At 44.1% G+C, this 20,253-nt stretch overlaps 1 protein-coding gene across 2 annotated transcripts in view; it reads right to left on the bottom strand.

Annotated features, from left to right (window-relative positions):
- The window catches only part of Dnajc12 (DnaJ heat shock protein family (Hsp40) member C12), a 38,621-nt gene extending 32,406 nt beyond the window's left edge, over positions 1–6,215 (bottom strand). Inside the window, exons 1-2 of one of the 2 annotated variants that reach the window (XM_070021004.1) lie at positions 6,168–6,215; positions 4,020–4,177 (exon numbers count right to left, since the gene is read on the bottom strand). The gene's annotated coding sequence lies outside the window, so the exon portion shown is untranslated. Of the gene's footprint in view, positions 1–4,019; positions 4,178–5,554; positions 5,611–6,167 lie in introns of those variants that run through there. The other variant, XM_070021003.1, reaches the window with a different exon arrangement.
- Positions 6,216–20,253: the final 14,038 nt, after the last annotated feature.

Here is a 20,253-nt window from a genome sequence, read left to right as displayed (position 1 = left end):
CAAAATCTTTACATATAGAGGGTAAGCACTGTAACACCATTTTTAATTCTGCCATATGTGGTCCTGCAAATAAAATGTCATCTATATAGTGAGAAATATAAATGTGAGGCCATTTTTGTCTAACAGGTTTTAAGGCCTTATCAACATATATCTGACACATGGTTGGAGAGTTCATCATTCCTTGGGGCAACACCTTCCATTGGAAGCGCTGATGAGGGGCTTGATGATTTATTTGTGGTAAAGAAAAGGCAAATCTTTTACAATCTTTTACATGTACAGGAATGGCAAACAAAATCTTGTAAATCTATTACTATTATTGGCCAATTCTTAGGAAGCATGACAGGTGACGGTATATCAGGTTGTAAAGCCCCCATAGAGTACATGGATGCATTAACTCCTCGTAAATCAGTCAGCAATCTCCATTTCCCTGACTTCTTTTTAATAACAAATATTAGAGAATTTCATGGTGACATAGACGGCTCAATATGTCCTTTGGTTAACTGTTCTTCAACTAATTGATGAGCTGCTTCTAATTTCTCTTTTGATAAAGGCCATTGTTTAATCCAAGGAGGTTCCTCAGATTTCCATAATATCTTTATGGGCTCCATCTAAAAATGTTAAAATTGAATATGAGCTCCCCATTGTTCCAGTACATCTCTACCAATTATGTTAACTGGAACTTCCATAATATAAGGCTTAAGGACAGCTGTCTGTCCGTCTTCTGAGGTTATAGTAACATACGACACCGCTTGTCATATAGAATTTACGGGAATATTGCTAACTCCTTTAATATTACAGGGGATTATTTCATATAATAAATAATTAGGCCATTCATGATAATTGTAATATCTTAGCCGGTATCTATTAGTCCTGTCAATATCTTTCCCTGAATATTAAATTTAATCTTAGGCTGCGTTTTAGTAATATGAGTAGTCCAAAACACATTTTGTTGGTTAGTTCTTCCAAATCCCCCAATGCTGGGTGTACATGACTTTCCAATAGATATATATGGTAATAACAAAATTTGAGCAATTTGTTCTCCCTTTTTAAAGGAAATATCTGCAGCAGCTGACGTTAAAATTTTTATTTCCCCAATATAGTCAGCATCGATAATTCCTAAATGTACTAAAACTCCTTTTGCATTAAGACTGGATCTACCGGTCAATAGGCCAAATGTTCCTTCAGGTAAAGGCCCATAAATTCCAGTAGGAATTTTTTGTGGTTTATCACCACCTTTCAAAGAAAAATCTTCTAAGGCTGGTATGTCCACTGCGGCGCTGTGGGCTGTGGCTGGGACGAGGGAGAAATTGGTTGGCTGCCCTCGGTTATTAATCCTGGGCCCCGTGGCTGGCCCGATGGAGAGTTTCCCTGCATAGGGTAAGCATTTTTTATAGGAATTCCTTTATTGCCTATTTTTGATCTACACTCTCTTGCCCATTGCTTTCCTTTTTTACATTTAGGGCAAATTCCTGCTCCTTTCTTGTTAACATCAGTAGCCATTTTACAATTCTTCTTTATATGCCCCATTTGATCACATCCAAAACATTTTAGATGAGAGGGTTTGGTTTGTAAAGCATGCCAGGTAGTGGCCATAGTTTCAGCAAACAACTGCATACTCCGGGATTCGGATGTAATGTCTTTACACGCCCTTAAATATGTATTTACATCCCCAGATTCTTTAATAGGCAATAGGGCTCATCTACAGTCCTCATTAGCATTCTCATAAGCCAACATGCACAGCAGCCTCTCCCACAACAGTATGCTCCAAGGTCAATTTCAATCGTGATAAAAATTCAACATAGGGTTCATTAGGTTTTTTAATTACTTTAGTCCAGGAGCCATAATGCTCTCCTATCAGCCGAATCCTCTCCCATGCCTCAATACCTATGTGTCGTAACTGCTCATGGATCTCTTCAGGAGAGTTCACTTGCATATGAGCATCTGGATATTGTTCTGTTCCACTCAACATGGGAAAGGTTATGACCTGCAGGTGTGGATTACTGCTCTGTGCATTTTGTCTAGCCCTTTCTGTACATAACTCAGTAAACCACATTTGCCATTGTAGGTATTCAGGTTCCTTAAGCAAAGCTCTACAGAGCATCTTCCAATCCTTGGGAGCAAAATTAGTGTAATGTTGGGCAAGCCCATTAAGCAATTCCTTAACATAATGAGACTGAGGACCATACAATGTCACTGCCTTCTTAAGCTTACCAATATCATTGACAGCAACATCCTTATATCTGGCTGGTTGATCTATACCATTCATAGGGGGTGGTTGAATTACAGGATAAGAAAAAGTAGGCATTTCATCATCAGACTCACTGTCTGAGCCCTCTGGTTTTTTTTGTTTTCTTTTTTTAATATTTTTTTTATTTTTTATTGTAAAGATACTATACAGAGGGTTACAGTTACATGAGTAAGGTAATGAGTACACTTCCTATTGAGCATTATTACCCCCTCCATTGTTTTCCCCCTACCATCCCTTCCCTCCCTACCTTCCCCGAGGTTCTTTTTTTTTTTAATTGTGATTAAGTGATTACATAATTTCCCGAATTTCACAGTATTGTGGAATAATGGTGCTCATTTAAAGTCACAAGTTCATTCTAACTTTCCTGGAGCAAATTGTCTATCACAGTCTATAACATATAACGGTGTACACATATACACCATACATGTGATCAGCAGCATGGGGATATTTAGTAGTAGCTCGACCAGATGAGTGGGAGTTCTTTGTTTCTTAAGTCCTGTTAGTTTTGTCATATCACCTAACATTTTGGATTTAGCATCCACTTATCAGGGAGACCATGTACTGCTTGTCTCTTTGCTCTTGGCTTACCTCACTCAACATGATTCCTTCTAGCTCCATCCATTTCCCTGCAAATGCCATTATTTTGTCATTTCTAATGACTGCATAATATTCCATTGTGTATAGATACCACAATTTTTGAATCCATTCATCTGTGGTGGGCATCTGGGTTGTTTCCATATCCTAGCTATTGTGAACAGTGCTGCAATAAACATGGAGGTGCACGTGTCCTTGTATATTGGTTCCTGTTGTTCAGGGTAGATGCCTAGAAGTGGTATGACTGGGTCGTAAGGGAGGTCAATCTTTAGCTTTCTAAGGACCCTCCAGACTGCTTTCCAAAGTGGTTGTATAAGTGTACATTCCCACCAGCAGTGTAATAGGGTTCCTCTTTCTCCACATCCCCTTCAGCATTTGTCATTGGCTGATTTGTGGATGTGGGACATTCTAACTGGGGTAAGGTGGTAGCTGAGGGTTGTCTTTATTTGCATTTCCTTCACCATCAGGGATGATGAACATTTCCTCATGTGTTTCTTTGCCATTTTTATTTCTTCATTTGAGAAGTCCCTCTTTAATTCTCTTGCCCATTTAGTAATTGGTTTGAGCCCTCTGTTTTGTGAGGGAGTGACGCTGTAAAGATTGCTTTGGCCAGCGGAGGAGCCGAAGGCTGCTTTACTTTCCCTTTCTCAGATTCTCCTTTCACTCTGCTAATTTCTAACTCTAGATGCTGTAATCTTGATACAATCAATTCCATTTGCTCACACATTCTATTTACGCTTTCAGTTTGTTCCTTTTCATCATTCTTAACCTCTTGTTTTTTCTCTGTTAATTGTGATGCATCCTTATCTATTGCGTCCTTAACCTCAGAGTCCAATTGTAAATCTACAGTAGAAGGGGCAGTCTCTTTAAGTCTGCTATTAATCTTTCCTCATTTAAAGCTTTAAATGTAAAATAGCCCAAATGGACCAAAATCTAATAGGAATCCTTTCCCCTTCTGGAACAGCTCTTTCTACATTATACTTTACTCGTTTCCAATTATCAGCATCGAACATCCCTTCATCGGGGAACCAAGGATTCCATTCCCTAACAATATTAATACACATTTCTATGTCTGAAGAAGAAATAGTTACACCATAAGCAGCAAGTAAATGTTTTAGCATATGCAAGTGCGGAATAGACTTAACTTGTCCCATCACCCTTTAATAAAAGTACTTACCTGAATATCCTTCCTGAATTCAACACTGCAGGGTTGCTGTTCGGGCACCAATTGTCAACATCTAAGGCGTTGGGATCCCTGGGTAAGGGTCACGAAATCACCAGGACACGGGATGCAGAGTGCAAACGGCAATTGCCACTGTATGCTGTGCTTTATTGCTAGTGGGTATTTAAAGAAAAGAAAAGCAAGCATTATCTTTGCCAATATTTAGTCAGGAGACATTCACACAAAACAATTTCTTTCTTTTTTTTTTTTTTTTTTTTTGGTCCGGTCGTGGGGACTGAACTCTGGGCCTGGACACTGTCCCTCAGCTTTTTCAGCTCAAGGCTAGCGCTCTACCACCTGAGCCACAGCACCACTTCCGGCTTTTTACTTTTTGCTTATGTGGGGCTGAGGAATCGAACCCAGGGCCTCATGTATGCAAGGCAAGCGCTCTACCACTGAGCCACCTTCCCAGCCCCATCACACAAACAATTTCAACAGATACAATTTTGCTTAAACTATGAGACAATGTCTTTGTATATTTTTATCTAAACTATTGTAGAGCAAGCTCAAACCACTTCCCCGTACTAGGAAAATGCTTGACTAGCTGTTCCGTCTAGGCTTAAGCAAGCAGAAGAGGCAGAAGAGCTACTTCCTCAGCTCTCAGGAGTCTGTGACTTGTGCTTTGAGATAGGCAGAGAGAACATGTTCCCTCTGTAGCCCGGCATGCCAAGAGCTTTCCACATACACACACACAGTCCTCAGATAATCCTGAGGCCGGAGCCTGCATCATTCTGCCCCTGCAACATAGACCCTGAGTCTTTACACTTTACCACTTGGTCCACATGTCCACCTCCAGTAAACATATTTTCCAATAAACATATATTCCAATAACACGTATTAGTTGCACAAGGGGGGGTTCACTGTAACATTTCCACATAAGTACGCAGTGTATCTCAATCAACCACACTCCCTCTATTACTCTCTCTCATACCACTCCCCTTTCTAAGGACTTTTTTTTTTTTTTTTTGATCTGTCATGGGGCTTGAACTCTGGGCCTGGGCTCTGTCCCTGAGCTCTTCAGCTCAAGGGGAGCGCTCTACCACTTGAGCCACAGCACTACTTCCAGTTTTCTGGTGGTTTATTGAAGATAAGACTCTCACAGACTTTCCTGCCTGAGCTGGCTTTAAACTGCTATGAACTGCGATCCTCAGATCTCATTCTCCTGAATAGCTAGGATTACAGGCGTGAGCCACCAACACCCATCTCTAAGAACAATTTTAACAGATTTCATTGTTCTGTTTTCATACATGAAAATAAGCTACTTTCACATGTTCATCTTCATTCATATTCTCTTCACTAGCCCTCTTTCCTCATATATTCTCTTAAGAGGAAGAAAGGGAAGAAGAGAGGAAGGGAGGGAGGAAAGAAGAAAGGAAGAAGAGAGAAAGGAAAAGAAGAAAGAAAATGAATAAATTAGTAACACACACACACACACACACACACACACACACACACACACACACACACACACACACATTGCCAAATATCACCTTATCAACTGTAAGGTCTGCACAGGGACACCTCCCTCCCTCTTGGCTAAGTTTCCGCCCAGTATCTGTTACCTAGGTAACTGGCCGGACCTGGAAGCAGTCACCTTCCCCCTCCTGCTAGGTCACACCCCCCCCCACTCTGGTCACATGCTCCCATCTGACCTTAGGAGGGTCCCAGACCCTGGGGTCACATCCAGATCCAGTGTGGCCACACCTTTCCCCCACCAGGCCACAATCCTATCCCTGGCCTAGATAAGTCCTGGCCCAGAGGTGGGTGACCCCTCTTCCTCCCCCACCCCCACCCCTTGTCTTTTCAGCCCTGCTTCTCCACCTTGCTTGGCGGTGGCAGCAGTTCTGTAAATAAACTTCTTTTCCTGCCTGAATAGGGCATGGTGTTCTCATCAGCTACCTAATGAAACCTATTTAATATACCTTACATCAACATACTTAGTAGAAATGGAACTGAGAAAGCTTGTTTCAAGAATTTATTCTTAGGTGGGTTTGGTTTGGCTGCACATTCCACCTTGGCTGTCATTAATCATCTTTTGAAAGTAACAGTAACAGACAAAATAAAGTAGGGTCTGGAGGTGTGGCTTAGGAGTAGAGGGCTTACCTAGCATGCCTTTGATCTTCCAGCTAAGAGAAAAGAAATGAATGGTCCCAGTGCTTGCTACAAAGAAATAATGAGAAACTCTGCTCCATCCTGGAATGGTACCTGGAATGGTACAATGTCTTAACAACATCTCCTCCTCCTCCTCCCCCTCCCCCTCCCTCTCCTCCTTCTCCTCCCCCTCTCCCTCCTCCTCCTCCCCCTCCCCCTCCCTCTCCCCTCCCCTCCCCCTCCTCCTCCCTCTCCCCCTCTTCCTTCTCCCCCTCCTCCTCCTCCTCCTCCTCCTCCTCCTTCTCCTCCTCCTCCTCCTCCTCCTCCTCCTCCTCCTCCTCTTCTTTTTTGTCAGTCATGGGGCTTGAACTCTGGGCTTGGGCACTGTCCCTCAGCTCTTCAGCTCAAGGCTAGCACTCTACCGCTTGAGCCACAGCTCCATTTCCAGTTCTCTAGCAGTTTATTGGAGATAAGAGTCCCATGGACTTTCCTGCCTGGGCTGGCTTTGAACCACGATCCTCAGATCTCAGCGTCCTGAGTAGCTAGGAAGGATTACAGGCATGAGCCACCAGCGCCTGGCTACATATCTCTTAAATTAATTGAAAACATAAAATTAACCTACATAAAACTTTTAGCACATCACATAGTGAAATGTTAGATCATGTGGTCTTGAGGAAAATATTAACAAGAATTCATGGCAGTATTATTGGAGGAAAGAAGGGGGGAAATGCACAAGCTGTAATATAAAGATGGCAATGCCCACTGTATGTTCAAAGGTGAGGAAGGTAATTATATGCTAAGGTATGTTGGAGACAACACAGCATTGTTTCCAACAGAAAAGAAAAATTGGAAACAACTAAAAAGTCATGAGATGGAGAAAACAGTGCATAAATTATGTCATGGGTAGGGTGAACTACCGTAATTAAAAAGAGATGAGGAGGAGCTGGATGCTGGAAGTTCACACCTGTAATCCTAAATACTCAGGAGGCTGAGATGTGAGAATCACAGTTCAAAGCCAGCCTGGGCAGGGAAGTCTGTGAGACTCTTCTCAAATTAACCACCACTTGCTGTGACACTCGCTTTGAGCAAAAAAAGCTCAAAGACAGCGCCCATGCCCTGAGTTCAAGCCCCACAACTGTGTGTGTGTGTGTGTGTGTGTGTGTGAGGGTGTGGGTGTGGAGACAAGACATCTTTATATTTATGTATTTAAAGATCTCTAAGATGAATTATCAAATGAAAAGGTGAGTCTGAGGAAAGTTTTATAGTATTATATCTTGTGTCATTTTAAATAATATGTACACTTGTACTTTTTCTTAAGGTATACAACTCAGCTCAAGGTGAGTGCTCTACCACTTGAGCGACAGCACCACTTCCGGTTTTCTAGTGGTTTATTGGAGATAGGAGTCTCAGGGTCTTTCCTGCCCGGGCTAGCTTTGAACCGAGAGCCTCAGATCTCATCCTCCTGAGTAGCTAGGATTACAAGCGTGAGCCACCGGTGCCCGGCTAAGGTATACAACTTTTAAAAGCAGACAGCAGTATTCTTGATCGTAGAAGAAGTTGAATACAGAAAGGAGGATTTCCAGCTGGAGGCATGACTCAAGTAATAAGCAACTGTCTAGAATGTGTGAAGCCCTCATCTCAAATCACAGTCCTGCACCCAAATAATAGAAATCCCAGTAGTGAACCCAAAATAATAGAATTATTTGAGTTATATTCTTTTTTTTTAAATTTATTCTCTTTTTAACTGTATTCTATCAATGTAGTCACTCAATTTTTTTCTCCCCTATGCTTTTTGTTTAAGCAAATATCATATGTTCAAGGAGTAAAATCTAACAATGTATATTTAGCGAGGCACAGTAGCTCATGCACGTAATCCCAGCTACCCCAGGGGCAGAAGTCTGCAGGATCATAGTTGGACGACACAGCCAGGGCAAAAAGTTGGGGAGACCCACCCCTCATTTCAACCAATATCTGGGCGTGGTGGTGCTGGTCTGTTATCCCAGTTTTGAGCTGGGACTGGACTGTAAATTCAGGCCTACCATAAAGACGAGACGCTTTCCCCAAAATCACTAACTCCCGAATGGCTATGGGTATGGCTCAGCCTGGGCCTTGCAAGCACAAGGCGCTGGGATCAAACTCCAGCACCACCCAAAGCAACCACATTTAAAAGGAGAAGAAAAACAAACAAACGCCTAACGTAGATTTCAAAGTCTTCACGTAAAACAGCTAAAAACCCCTTGGCCTTCAAAATGCAGAAGCCTTCAGCCCAGGAAGCGGGCTCACCTCGGACTTCAACTCCCACAAAGCATTGCGGGAATGGCGTCAAAGAGCGACGGAAACGTGCCTACAACTCCCATAAGGCACAGCAGAAATATGCCTACAACTCCCATAAGGCGTAGCAGAAATGGCGCCAAACGAGCGTAGGAGCCGGGTGCCGGTTGTTTTTCTCTCCCTGGTGGTCTATCCCTACGGATGTGCCATCCGCTGCAGTTCCTATTGGAAGTAAAGAGGAAGACAACTAGAAAGAAAGACCGAAAGGCCTAGAGACTGAAGCCGAGAGCGAGGACGGAATGTTAGGCCGCCCCTCGGAGCGTCCTGCGGCCCGGGGTTTCCTGGAACACGGCCCCAGGCCTCTGTGTTCCTGGCGTGGGGCCGCCGTGCCGAATCCACCAGCGCCTTCCCGTCCAGGCTTCCAGAGCGCCCACCCCGAGTTCCAGACCTGCTTCCCCCAGCTCAGGCGCCCACACCCGCTCGGGCCAGGATCCGGGACGCAGCCGAGTAAGCCCTGTGATTCCCTGGTGGGCTTCAGAGGACTGACTCCCACGGCCCCAGGCCCATGGCTCTGCCGTCCGGACCTACTTTGCAATCACTTAGGTTTTGTAAGCAAGTCACACAGAACGTTGCCACAAAGAGTTTTCTTCTTTCAACGATGTTTGAAGAAGGGGAGAGTACGATCTTGAGTTTACGTGTTTGGCTTTTTAAAAATTATTCTGTGTCTGTCTGGGCTTGAACCCAGGGTCTTTGAGCTGTCTTTTAGTTTTTTCCCTAAAGGCTAGCACTCTGTCACTTGAGCCACACCCCTACTTCAGGCTTTCCTCGGTGCCCTTGTGGCCCCTTTCCTAGAAGTCCCCGCCCAGCACGTGAGGACAGTGGGCAGTCCCCCAGGCTCTGAGGTCATCGCTGTGGCCACACCTCCTCCCTCTCCCCTTACAGTCTATCTCCATCATTAATTCTGCCCCGTGCCCCTTTTCCCCCCTTTCCCTACCTTTTTCCTTCCCTTTCCCTTTTCCTGCATCCCTTGCACCCTCCATCTTTGCAGACCGACAGTATGTTCTCCCCGCAACTAACTCTTCTTCCTGAACCATGTGGCATCTCCTTTCAGTGAACCTTGAACTGAGTAGCTAGGATTACAGGCATGAGGCGTCAGAGCCTGGCAAAAATGAGAATTTTTAGTGCATTTCTAGTCCTAGGCCTCCTCCGTCTGGTACTTCAGAGAATCTATTTAAGTGGTAAAGTTTACAGACACTATAGGAAGTGAAATATAAATGTAGAATCATATTCAAGAGCACATTGATGGTTCAACAAAAGTTGCTTGAGGGCATAGTCTGCAGTGGGACGCATTAAGAGAAATCTATTGTAGTGGTTCCTTCCATAAGAAACTTGCATTGCAAGAGACAAGACTCAATCTATGACCCTCAGGTCAAATCAAGCATACCAAACTACATCCCTAAAAAGACTGTAATTGTTACCAACACTTTGAAATGCTGGACTTTTACATTGAATTCAAGACTTCAAGGGACCAGTGGTAGACTTCATGGGCAGGCTCAGGCACATTGGTTTAATTCCTACTGCCACAGAAAAGAAAATGTACATAGTCTGAAGTCAGACAAGAGATTCAGATCCCAACTACAACCTACCAGCCCTGGGATTCTGCTTAAGACTACCCTCCTTGGCTGGGAATGTGACTTAGTGGAGATGTGCTTGCCTCACATGCATAAAGCCCTGGGTTCAATTCCTCAGTACCACATACACAGAAAAAGCCGTAAGTGGTGCTGTGGCTCAAGTGGTAGGGTGCTAAGCCTTCAGCAAAAGGTTAGGGACAGTCCCCAGGCCCTGAATTCAAGCCCCAGGACTGGCAAACAAATAACAACAGCAAAAAACTACCCTCCTGTACAAGGTGGCAGGAGAGGAGGGGGGAAGATGGTGGCATCTAACTCACAGGGGTGATTTGAGGATTGAACACGATAACATGAATTAATGAAGTGTCATAATCAAGAACAGATCCCTAAATGCTATCTTCTTCCATCCTGGTCAGGAGGTTCTAAGGGAGGGGTTAGGGAGTCAGAAACTGAGCTTCTAGGGAAGCTGTGTAGAAAGAGTGAGCTAAGAAGACAGGGAGCAGTGACTGACTGTCCAGATGCAAGGAAGACAAGACCTGTGCTAAAGCTCAGAAGACATACCTATGGCCAGCTGCTTAAAAGCCATATGGTTTCAAAATAATCACACTTGGGGAGCTTTCCTGGTTTGTTTTTTGTCGGTCATGGGGCCTGAACTCTGGACCTGGGCACTGTCCCTCAGCTCTTCAGCTCAAGGCTAGCACCCTACCACTTGAGCCACAGTGGCACTTCCAGGTTTTTCTGCTTATGTGGTGCTGAGGAATCGAACCCAGGCCCTCATGCATGCAAGTCAAGCACTGTACCACTGAGCCACCTTCCCAGCCCTTGTGTTTGAGTTTTGAAAACTAAAGACTGCTGGTACCAGACTCGTGGTGCACACTAGGAGTCCATACTAGTTATTGATTTTGGAACTAAAAAAAAAAAAAAAAAAAAAAACTACCTGACAAGAATTAAATGATTTCATGAATTCAAACTGCTGTTTGTTTGAGAACTAGTGATGCTTTCTTGTTTTATTTATGTGTTTGTGTTGGTGCTAGGCTTGTTCTCTCCCCCTCAGCTACACACCTAAACCCTACTAAAGATATTTTAGATCTCAGGATGCTTGAGCTTGCACACAATCACCAGCACTACCTCATGATTACCACTAGAGGGAGTAGAAGCAAAGGAATCATTAAGCCTCCAGGTACAGTACTGGGGATTTGTGGTCATTTTTTATTTTTGGATGGCTCAGAGCCACAGTACTGTTTTTTCTTTGAAACATGTTTCTTTTATGAATTTTTTTGCCAGTCTTGGGGCTTGAATTCAGGGCCTGGGCACTGTCCCTGAGTTGCTTTTACTCAAGGCTAGAAATCTACCACTTGAGCCACAGTGCCACTTCCAGCTTTTTCTGTATATGTGGTACTGAAGAATTGAACCCAGGGCTTCATGCATGGTAGGCAAACCCTCTACCAATAAGCCACATTCCCTGCCCCTCTTTTATGATTTTTCAAGTTCAAATCCTATGCTAAGATGGTAAATAAAAGAATCCTACTGACCTTCATCTCCAGTTCCCACTCACACAAATAGCCACTGCTTTTATCCTTTAAAATAGTTTCAATTTATATACAAATATATGTTTTAAAATTTAAAATCACGATTTGTCCCCTGACTGTGACTCTGATTTCATCTATCACGCTGCCTGCTCTACAGACTATATCCTAGATCTTCAAACTTGCTAAGCTTATTCAGCCTAAGCACCTTTGCACTTACCCCATTGTCTTACTGGCCAACTCTATTCTCCCAGGTTTTCCTTACTTAGGAGTCAGCTCGTATGTCTGCCATCTGTCCATCTGTGTCACTCACCATTGTTATATTTAAGATTGTTGTGTAACTGTGTTCTTAAGCATTTATTCATCACTTAAGTGCAGTCTCTCAAAGAATGAGAGCCTTGTTCCTAGTTCCAGGTCCCTGGTGTCTAGAATGCCCATCAGGAACTCAATGAAAAAGTGAATGAATGAATGAATGCTGTGTGCACTGTCCTGTGACCTCTTTCCACTTAATATAGCTTATACAAGCTGTGTTTATGTGAATGAGCTTCAGTGTTTTAATTTTAGTCAAATTCTTATTTTTTTAAATTTAATTTTCATAGAAATTCACATGATTCAAAAATAAAACGTACTGGGGCTGGGAAGGTGGCTCAGTGGTAGAGCGCTTGCCCTGCATGCATGAGGCCCTGGGTTCGATTCCTCAGCACCACATAAGCAGAAAAAAAGCCGGAAGTGGCGCTGTGGCTCAATTGGTAGAGCGCTAGCCTTGAGCTAAAGAGTTGAGGGACAGCGCCCAGGCCCAGAGTTCAGGCCCCACGACCAGACCCAAAAAAATAAAAATAAAAAATCGTACTGGGCACTCACTGGTGCCTGTAATCCTATCTACTCAGGAGGCTAAGGTCTAAGGATTACAGTTCAAAGCCAACTTGGGCAGGAAAGTTCATGACTCTTTATCTTCATTTTTAAACTACTCAGCAAAAGTTGGAAGTGGTGCTGTGGGTCAAGTGGTAGAGCACTAGCTTTGAGCACAAAGAGGCTCAGGGACAACGCCCAGGCCCTGAATTCAAGCACCAGGACTGGCAAAAAATAAATAAATAAATGAGTATAAGACAATGTTAATAGTGCAGTAAAGCTTTGACATTCACTACTGTCTCCCACCTATCTCATTCCCATTCAATAGACATTTATTAGCTTAATTTAAGTGTGTGGGAGGTGCACACACACATGTGCACGCTTGCACATACCAGTGCTGAAACGTGGAGGAACTCCAACTTTTACTTGGCTTTTCGGTGCTCTACTACTTGATCCAGGCCTCCAGTTATGGCTTTTTGCATATTAACTGGAGGTAAGAGTCTCATGGATTTGTCTGCATGGGATGACTGCAAACTTTATCACTCAGATTTCAGACTGTATGTGTGAGCCATAACACCCGCGCTAATTGCATATGTTCTTATTCTTACAGCAACATTTATTTACATTGTCTGCACATTCATTCTTTTAATAGCTGCATCGTCTTAATAAGTTAGATTTATAATTTATTTCATTCAGTTTTCTATGACTTGAACCACACCTCTACACTGTGTTCACTGCACATGGAAATAAGCTGAGGCCCTTTAAAAATGCTGACACATGGCTCCCACTCCGAGAGACTTCCATAGTTACTCAAAGCTGCAGCCTCAATGAGAGGATTTTACAAGACACAGAAGGAACTGAGCATGGCTGTCTACACTTGGAATCTTAGTAATCCCGAAGGCAGATTAGAAGGAAATTTGCCAATTCAAACCAGGGCAGGAGCAGGAAAAACAAACAAAAACAAAACAATGAGCAGCATCTGTTCTTTTGTTTTTACCATGCCCCCCTTCAAATAGTCACTGAGTACTTCTGCATAATAAACTTCTGGGCACTGAAGGCTCTGCATGGTAAACCTTGCTATTCAGGAGGCTGAGACTTGAGGATAATGTTTTGAAGCCTTGAGACTCTTATCTGCAATTAATCAGCAAAAAAACAGAAATGAAGCTGTGGTTCAATTGGTAGAGTGCTGGTCCTGAGTGAATAAAGCGAGTATGATTTTGGTTCTGAATTCAGATCTGGTTTGAGCCGGGTACACCCCATAATACCACGCGACCGTTGTTGCTGTGTCATTGTCTTGTTGTACTGTCTTTGTGTCTGGTTCTGAGTATAACCTACTGGTTTGAAATGGGACAAAAACCCTCTAGGGGCTGGGAAGGTGGCTCAGTGGTAGAATGCTTGCCTTGCATGCCTGAGGCCCTGGGGTCGATTCCTCAGCACTACATAAGCAAAAAGAAAAAAGCCAGAAGTGGCACTGTGGCTCAAGTGGTAGAGCGCTAGCCTTGAGCTGAAGAGCTGAGGGACAGCACCCAGGCCCAGAGTTCAGACCCCATGACTGGACCTCCCCCCCCAAAAAAAAACACCCTCTAAAAGCAGTAGCCCCCTAGAATTGCTTGGGGCCCATTTTAAAGATTTTCCAAAAAAAAGGCTTCTGAGTCCGGAGACAAAGTTTAAGCCCAGCACCAGCACAAAAGAAAAGAAAGAAAGACAGGAAGGAAGGGAGGGAGGGAGGTGGGGTGAGAGGGGAGAGAGAGAAAAATATTTAAAATAAACTTTAAGATCCTACATTTGTGCTTAATTTTGGTACCTTTTCAATCTGCAGATGAGCCTGAGCTCTGACCTGGCTCTCTGTAAGCCTTGATTTCAGAGGCTGTAAGGAAGAGATCTGCGGTGGAGAGGGGATACCCTTCCCCACACACCTCTCTACTTCCAACCTCTACCCCCAGTTCAGTGCTCCCCTTCCCCTCTCTGCATAGTGCCCTGGGCTTGCTAGAGTGGCCTCACACTGACCCTTTTTTTTTGACGGGGGTCCAGTCGTGGGGCCTGAACTCTGGGCCTGGGCGCTGTCCCTCAGCAATTCAGCTCAAGGCTAGCGCTCCACCACTTGAGCCACAACACCACTCCCGGCTTTTTTCCTTTTGCTTATGTGGTGCTGAGGAATCGAACCCAGGGCCTCACGCATGCAAGGCAAGCACTCTACCACTGAGCCAACTTCCCAGCCCCCACACTGACCCTTTTGCAACTAGGTAAGATTCTGTGTCTCTCAAACCCAACTCACATGGATCTGTGAGGGGAGGGAGAATGAGGGGGAGAGGTGTCCCTCTCACCCCAATGCGCTGCAGGCTAAACTGAAAAGTGGGGGAAGTGAAAATTCCAATTCCCTGATGGCTGTGCTGAGCATATTCTAGCCTCCAGCAAAGCAAAGCGGCCTTGTTCCCTTCTGTTTCCTTAGTCCCTTCTTTTTAGAGGAATACCTAGGTTTCGCGCGCGCGTGTGCGTGCGTGCGTGCGTGCGTGTGTGTGTGTGTGTGTGTGTGTGTGTGTATCCCTCCCTCAAAAATTCTCCCCATGGGCTGGGAATGTAGCTTAGTGGTGGAGTACTTGCCTCGCATGCATGAAGCCCTGGGTTCAACTCCTCAGAACCACATATAGAAAGAGCTGGAAGTAGCATTGTGGCTCAAGTAGTAGAGCACAGTGAGGCTCAGGACAGTGCCCAGGCCCTGAGTCTAAGCCCCAGGAGTGAGGGGGAAAAAAAAGTGCTGGGTGCCAGTAGCTCATGTCTGTGTTCCTAGCTACATAGAAAGCTAAGATCTGAGGATCATGGTCAAAGCCAGTCCCCGCAAGAAAGTCCATGAGACTCTTATCTCCAATTAACCACCAGAAAACCAGAAGTGGTGCTGTAACTCAAGTGATAGCACACTTGCCTTGAGCTGAAGGGCTCAGGGACAGTGCCCAGGCCCAGAGTTCAAGCCCCACAAGCAACAGAAAAAAAAAAAAGTCTCCCCTGACTTGCTCAGGATTTTCCATTATTTTTCTAACTCTACTAATGCTAGTAAGAACTCAAAATGCAGGCATATAAGAATATTAATATAAAGCCGAGCGTTGGTGGCTCACCCTGTATCCTGGCTACTCAGGAGGCTGAGATCTGAGGATCATGGTTCAAAGCCCGCCTGGGCAGGAAAGTCCCAATTAACTATCTTATCTCCAATTAACTACCAGAAAACCAGAAGTGGTAACTGTGACTCAAGGGGTAGAGTACTCACCTTGAGCTGAAGAGCTCAGGGAAGTGGCCAGACCCAGAGTTCAAGCACCATGACCGACTAAAATAACTAACTAAATAAATGAATATTAATATATATTCATTGAGTTTGTCAATTTTGAAATAATACAAATTTTCTGGTTTTTTTTTAAAGGGACTGAGGATATTACTCAGTGATAGAATATTTGTCTAGAATGCTTGAGACCCTAGGTTCAGTCCCTAGCAACCATCACCAAAATCAGCAGCAGCAGCAAGAATTCCATGATTTACTGGGCGCTGGTGACTCTACCCTGTAATAACAGGTACTCCAGGGGCCAAAATATGATAATCCAGGTTTGACAGTGGGGGTGGGGATGGGTGTTAAATCTCCAATTAACCATCAAAAGCCAGAAGTGGAGGTCCTAAATTTTAGCCCTAAAACCAACAACAACAACAACAACAAAAAAAAAAAAAAAGAAAGAAAGAAAGAAAGAAAGCAAGAAAAAAGGAAAAGAAAAGAATGGGGCTGGGAAGGTGGCTTAGTGGTAGAGCGCTTGCCTTGTATGCATGAGGCCCTGGGTTCGATTCCTCAGCACCACATAAGCAAAAAAGAAGCCGGAAGTGGCGCTGTGGCTCAAGTGGTAGAGTGCTAGCCTTGAGCTGAAGAGCTGAGGGACAGCGCCCAGGCCCAGAGTTCAGGCCCCACGACCATACCAAAAAAAAAAAGGAAAAATAATTATATTATTTAAGTTGGAAGTCCTTTATGAAAATAAAGCAATGTAACCTGTTGAAGTTGTTTTAATAAGGCAAGGAGGAGAGAGTCATAGAGCAGATGAAGCTGATGAGATACATTGTATACATACATGGAAAAGTCACAATAAAATCTCCCTTGTAAAACAAGCACTGGTAGCTCACACCTGTAATCCTAGCTACTCAGGAGGCTGAGATCTGAGGATCATAGTTCAAAGCTAGCCCAGCGCTGAGAAGGTGGCTCAGTGGTAGAGTGCTTGCCTCACATACATAAGGCCCTGGGTTTGATTCCTCAGCACCACATAAGCAGAAAAGTCCGGAAGTAGCGCTGTGGCTCAAGTGGCAGGGTGCTAGCCTTGAGCTGAAGAGCTGAGGGACAGTGCCCAGGCCCAGAGTTCAGCCCCATGACCAACCAAAAAAAAAAAAAAAAAAAAAAAAGCCAGCCCAGGCAGGAAAGTCTGGTGCGACTCTTGTCTCCAATTAACCACCAGAAAACCAGAAGTAGCATTGTGACTCAAAGTAGTAAAGCACTAGCCTTGAGCAAAAGAGCTCAGGGAATTCAAACCCCTGGGGAGGAGTCTATGGGGGGGGGGGGGGGGGGAGGAAACCTTCCCTTGTACAACTAATACATTTTTTTGTTTGTTTTTTGTTGGTCTTGAGACTCAAACTCTGGACCTGGCCACTGTCCCTCAGCTCTTCAGTTCAAGGCTCTACCACTTGAGCCACAGTGCCACTTCCAGTTTTCTGGTGGTTAACTAGAGATAAGAGTCTCAAGGGGACTTTCCTGCCCGGGCTGGCTTTGAACCATGATCCTCAGATCTCAGCCTCCTGAGTAGCTAGGATTAGAGGCGTGAACCACTGGCACCTGGCTGAACTAATACATTTTTTAGAAAACAAAGCAAACAGCAATCCTTGCTGATATGGATGCTACTTTAGCTGCTGAACAGTAATCACTTTGCCACAATCCTTTGTCCAAAATAATCTTGAAAAATGTGAAGTTTGAACCATGAGATTTTTTTTTTTTTTTTTTATTGAGGGTGAGTGTGAGGGTTAGGATTAGGGTTAGGGTTAGGCTTAGGGTTAGAGTGAGTGTTAGGGTTAGGGTTTGGTTTAGGGTGAGGGTGAGGTTTAGGGTTAGGGTTAATGTGAGGGTGAGGGTGAGGGTTAGGGTTTGGGTTCACCATGAGATTTTTGAGACCTTTGTTTAAAATGAATAGGCCTATGTCCATGGTTTCTGTACATGATACTATTTTTCTTCCTTAACCTAAGGAACATGTTCCTTCTCACTTCCTAGTACACATACCAAAGAAATACAACTTTTATGTGTTTCAAGCAAATTATGTTTAACGTTTAATTTAGAGATTTTTTTTTTACAGGAGAACATTTCATTTTCTCATTCCAACATCTCTAACCTCCCTCCTTCATTTTCCTCCTCCTCTTCCTTCTTTCTTCTTTCTTTCTTTCTTTCTTTTTCTTTCTTTCTTTTTCTTTTTCTTTTGCCATCTGAGGTTTGAACTCAGAACTTGTGCTTCCTAGGCAGATGCTCCAGCCTGACAATCTGCCTTTCTGAAGTAAATAAATACAATGGAGAATTAGCAAGTTAAAAAAAAAAGTGGGGATGATGGAAGGCAAAGAGAAGGGAAGGGAAAAGCAAGAAGGAAAGGAAGGAAGAAGGGAGGAGGGGAGGAAGAGATGGAGGAGAAGAGGGAGAGAAGGCAGGAAAAAAAGTAATACAGGTATCAGTGGCTCACACCTGTAACCCCAAGAGGGTGAAATCTGAGAATCAAAGTTCAAATTCAGCCTGGCCAAAGAAGTTTGTGAGGGCTGGGAAGTTGGCTCAGTGGTAGAGGCTTGCCTTGCATGCCTGAGGCCCTGAGTTCAATTCCTCAGCACCACATAAGGAAAAAGAAAAAAGCCAGAAGTGGCACTGTGGCTCAAGTGGTAGAGTGCTAGCCTTGAGCTGAAGAGCTGAGGGACAGCGCCCAGGCCCAGAGTTCAGGCCTCACGACTGGACCCCCCCAAAAAAAAAACAAAAAACAGAAGTTTGTGAAACTCCATCCCAATTAACCAGTAAAAAGCCACATTGGACACGTGGCTCAGGTAGAAGGACCTGATTTCTGGCAGTCTCCCTGTGCCTATCAGAAGAACAGTATCTACTTAGTCTATTATCTACCGTGTCTGGTGTGAATGGAATAAAGATAACAAGATGTGTCATTGAGCTGGAAGAATACATATTTTAGGCCAACATCTTCAAATGGAGAATGGAAGACTTCCAGGAGATGTGTAGGTGGACAGAATTTCAAGAAATTCTTCTATACCTTCAGTTTCCTTCTGTGCCCTTTCACAGTGTGACTCAGCTAGCCTTCCCCAGCTCTGCTCACAGCAGCACTTGTCCACCGTACAAAGAAAAGTCAGGCCCACCTCCATCCCAAAGATGGCTTCAGTGTGACCATGTCCCAAGTGTAAGAATGTCTGTGCTACCAAACAAATAACAATTGGAAATGGCCCCTTTAGTGTTCATGATGCCACAATCCTCTTTAAAACCTCTGCCTCTCAGACACAATTCTGTTTAGAATGAGCCATTGAGTATAGATGGAGAGCACTAGGGACGGGGACTTGTGAAGTTAGCGTGGTGGTTCTTGCTGGGCCGCCTCCCTTCTTCTACCCCCAGGTGGGTGTACAAGATGCTCTGTTCACAAAGGAAAGTTTGAAGAGGCAAAGCACTTCAGTAAGAAATGCCAAAAAGCTTTGTGTGAATTCTGCTGTGAATTTCAGTCTGAAAATTCTTTAGTGACAAAACTAAGTCCCAAAATATGCCTTTGTCTGTAAAAACAACTAAATAGCTGCAACAGTTAGAGCAAGCAGATTTTTTTTTTTTTGTCAGTGTGGGGTCTGAACTCTGGGCCTGGGCACTCAGCTCTTCAGCTCAAGGTTAGCTCCCTACCACTTGAGCCACAGTGCCACTTCCCGCTTTTTCTGCTTATGTGGTGCTGAGGAGTAGAACCCAGGGCCTTATGCATGCAAGGCAAGCGCTCTACCACTGAGTCATCTTCCCGGCCCGATTCTTTTTTTTTTTTTTTTTTTTTTTTTTTTTTTACCAGTCATGGGGCTTAAACTCTGGGCCTTGGCACTGTCCCTCAGCTCTTTAGCTCAAGGCTAGTGCTCTACCACGTGAGTCACAGTGCCACTTCTGTTTTTCTGGTGATTAATTGGAGATGAGGTTCATGGGCTTTCCTGCCCAGGCTGGCTTTGAACCTCAATCCTCAGATCTCAGCCTCCTAAGTAGCTAGGATTACAGGCATGAGCCACAGGCGCCTGGCTGAGCAGATTCTTTTAACTGGAACATGATGGTGTTGTATTGAAATGTTCAAAGGTTTTTTACATTGGCTCAAAGTTATACACAGGGTTGTGGCAAAGCGCTTGCTTAGCAAGTAATATCTTGGGTTCAATCCTCAATACCAAAAAAGAAAAGAAAAAAAATGCAGTTCAAAAACAACACATAAACATTTACCTAACGGACTGCTTTCTGGTACCAGAGCTTGAACTCAGATCCTCATGCTCTGACTTGGCCTTTTCTGCTCACAGCAGGTACTCTACTATCTGACCACATGTCCAGTGTGGCTTTTTGCTGGTTAATTAGGATTGTGTTTCACAAACTTTTTTTTTTTTTTTTTTTTTTTTGTCAGTACTGGGGTTGGGATTGGAATTAAAGGCAGCACAATTGTTCAGTTACTTGGTTGTCACTGAATCCCATGAGTCACATCTCTCTGGCTTTTTGCTGGTTATTTTGGAGATAAAGTCTCTTAGATCTTTCTGCATGGGCTAGCTTTGAGTTTTGAT

Source organism: Dipodomys merriami, unplaced genomic scaffold (assembly GCF_024711535.1).
Source record: "Dipodomys merriami isolate MVZ:Mamm:240054 unplaced genomic scaffold, mDipMer1.0.p SCAF_14, whole genome shotgun sequence".
Classification (NCBI taxonomy): domain Eukaryota; kingdom Metazoa; phylum Chordata; class Mammalia; order Rodentia; family Heteromyidae; genus Dipodomys; species Dipodomys merriami.
This window is presented reverse-complemented; position numbering and strand designations above follow the sequence as displayed.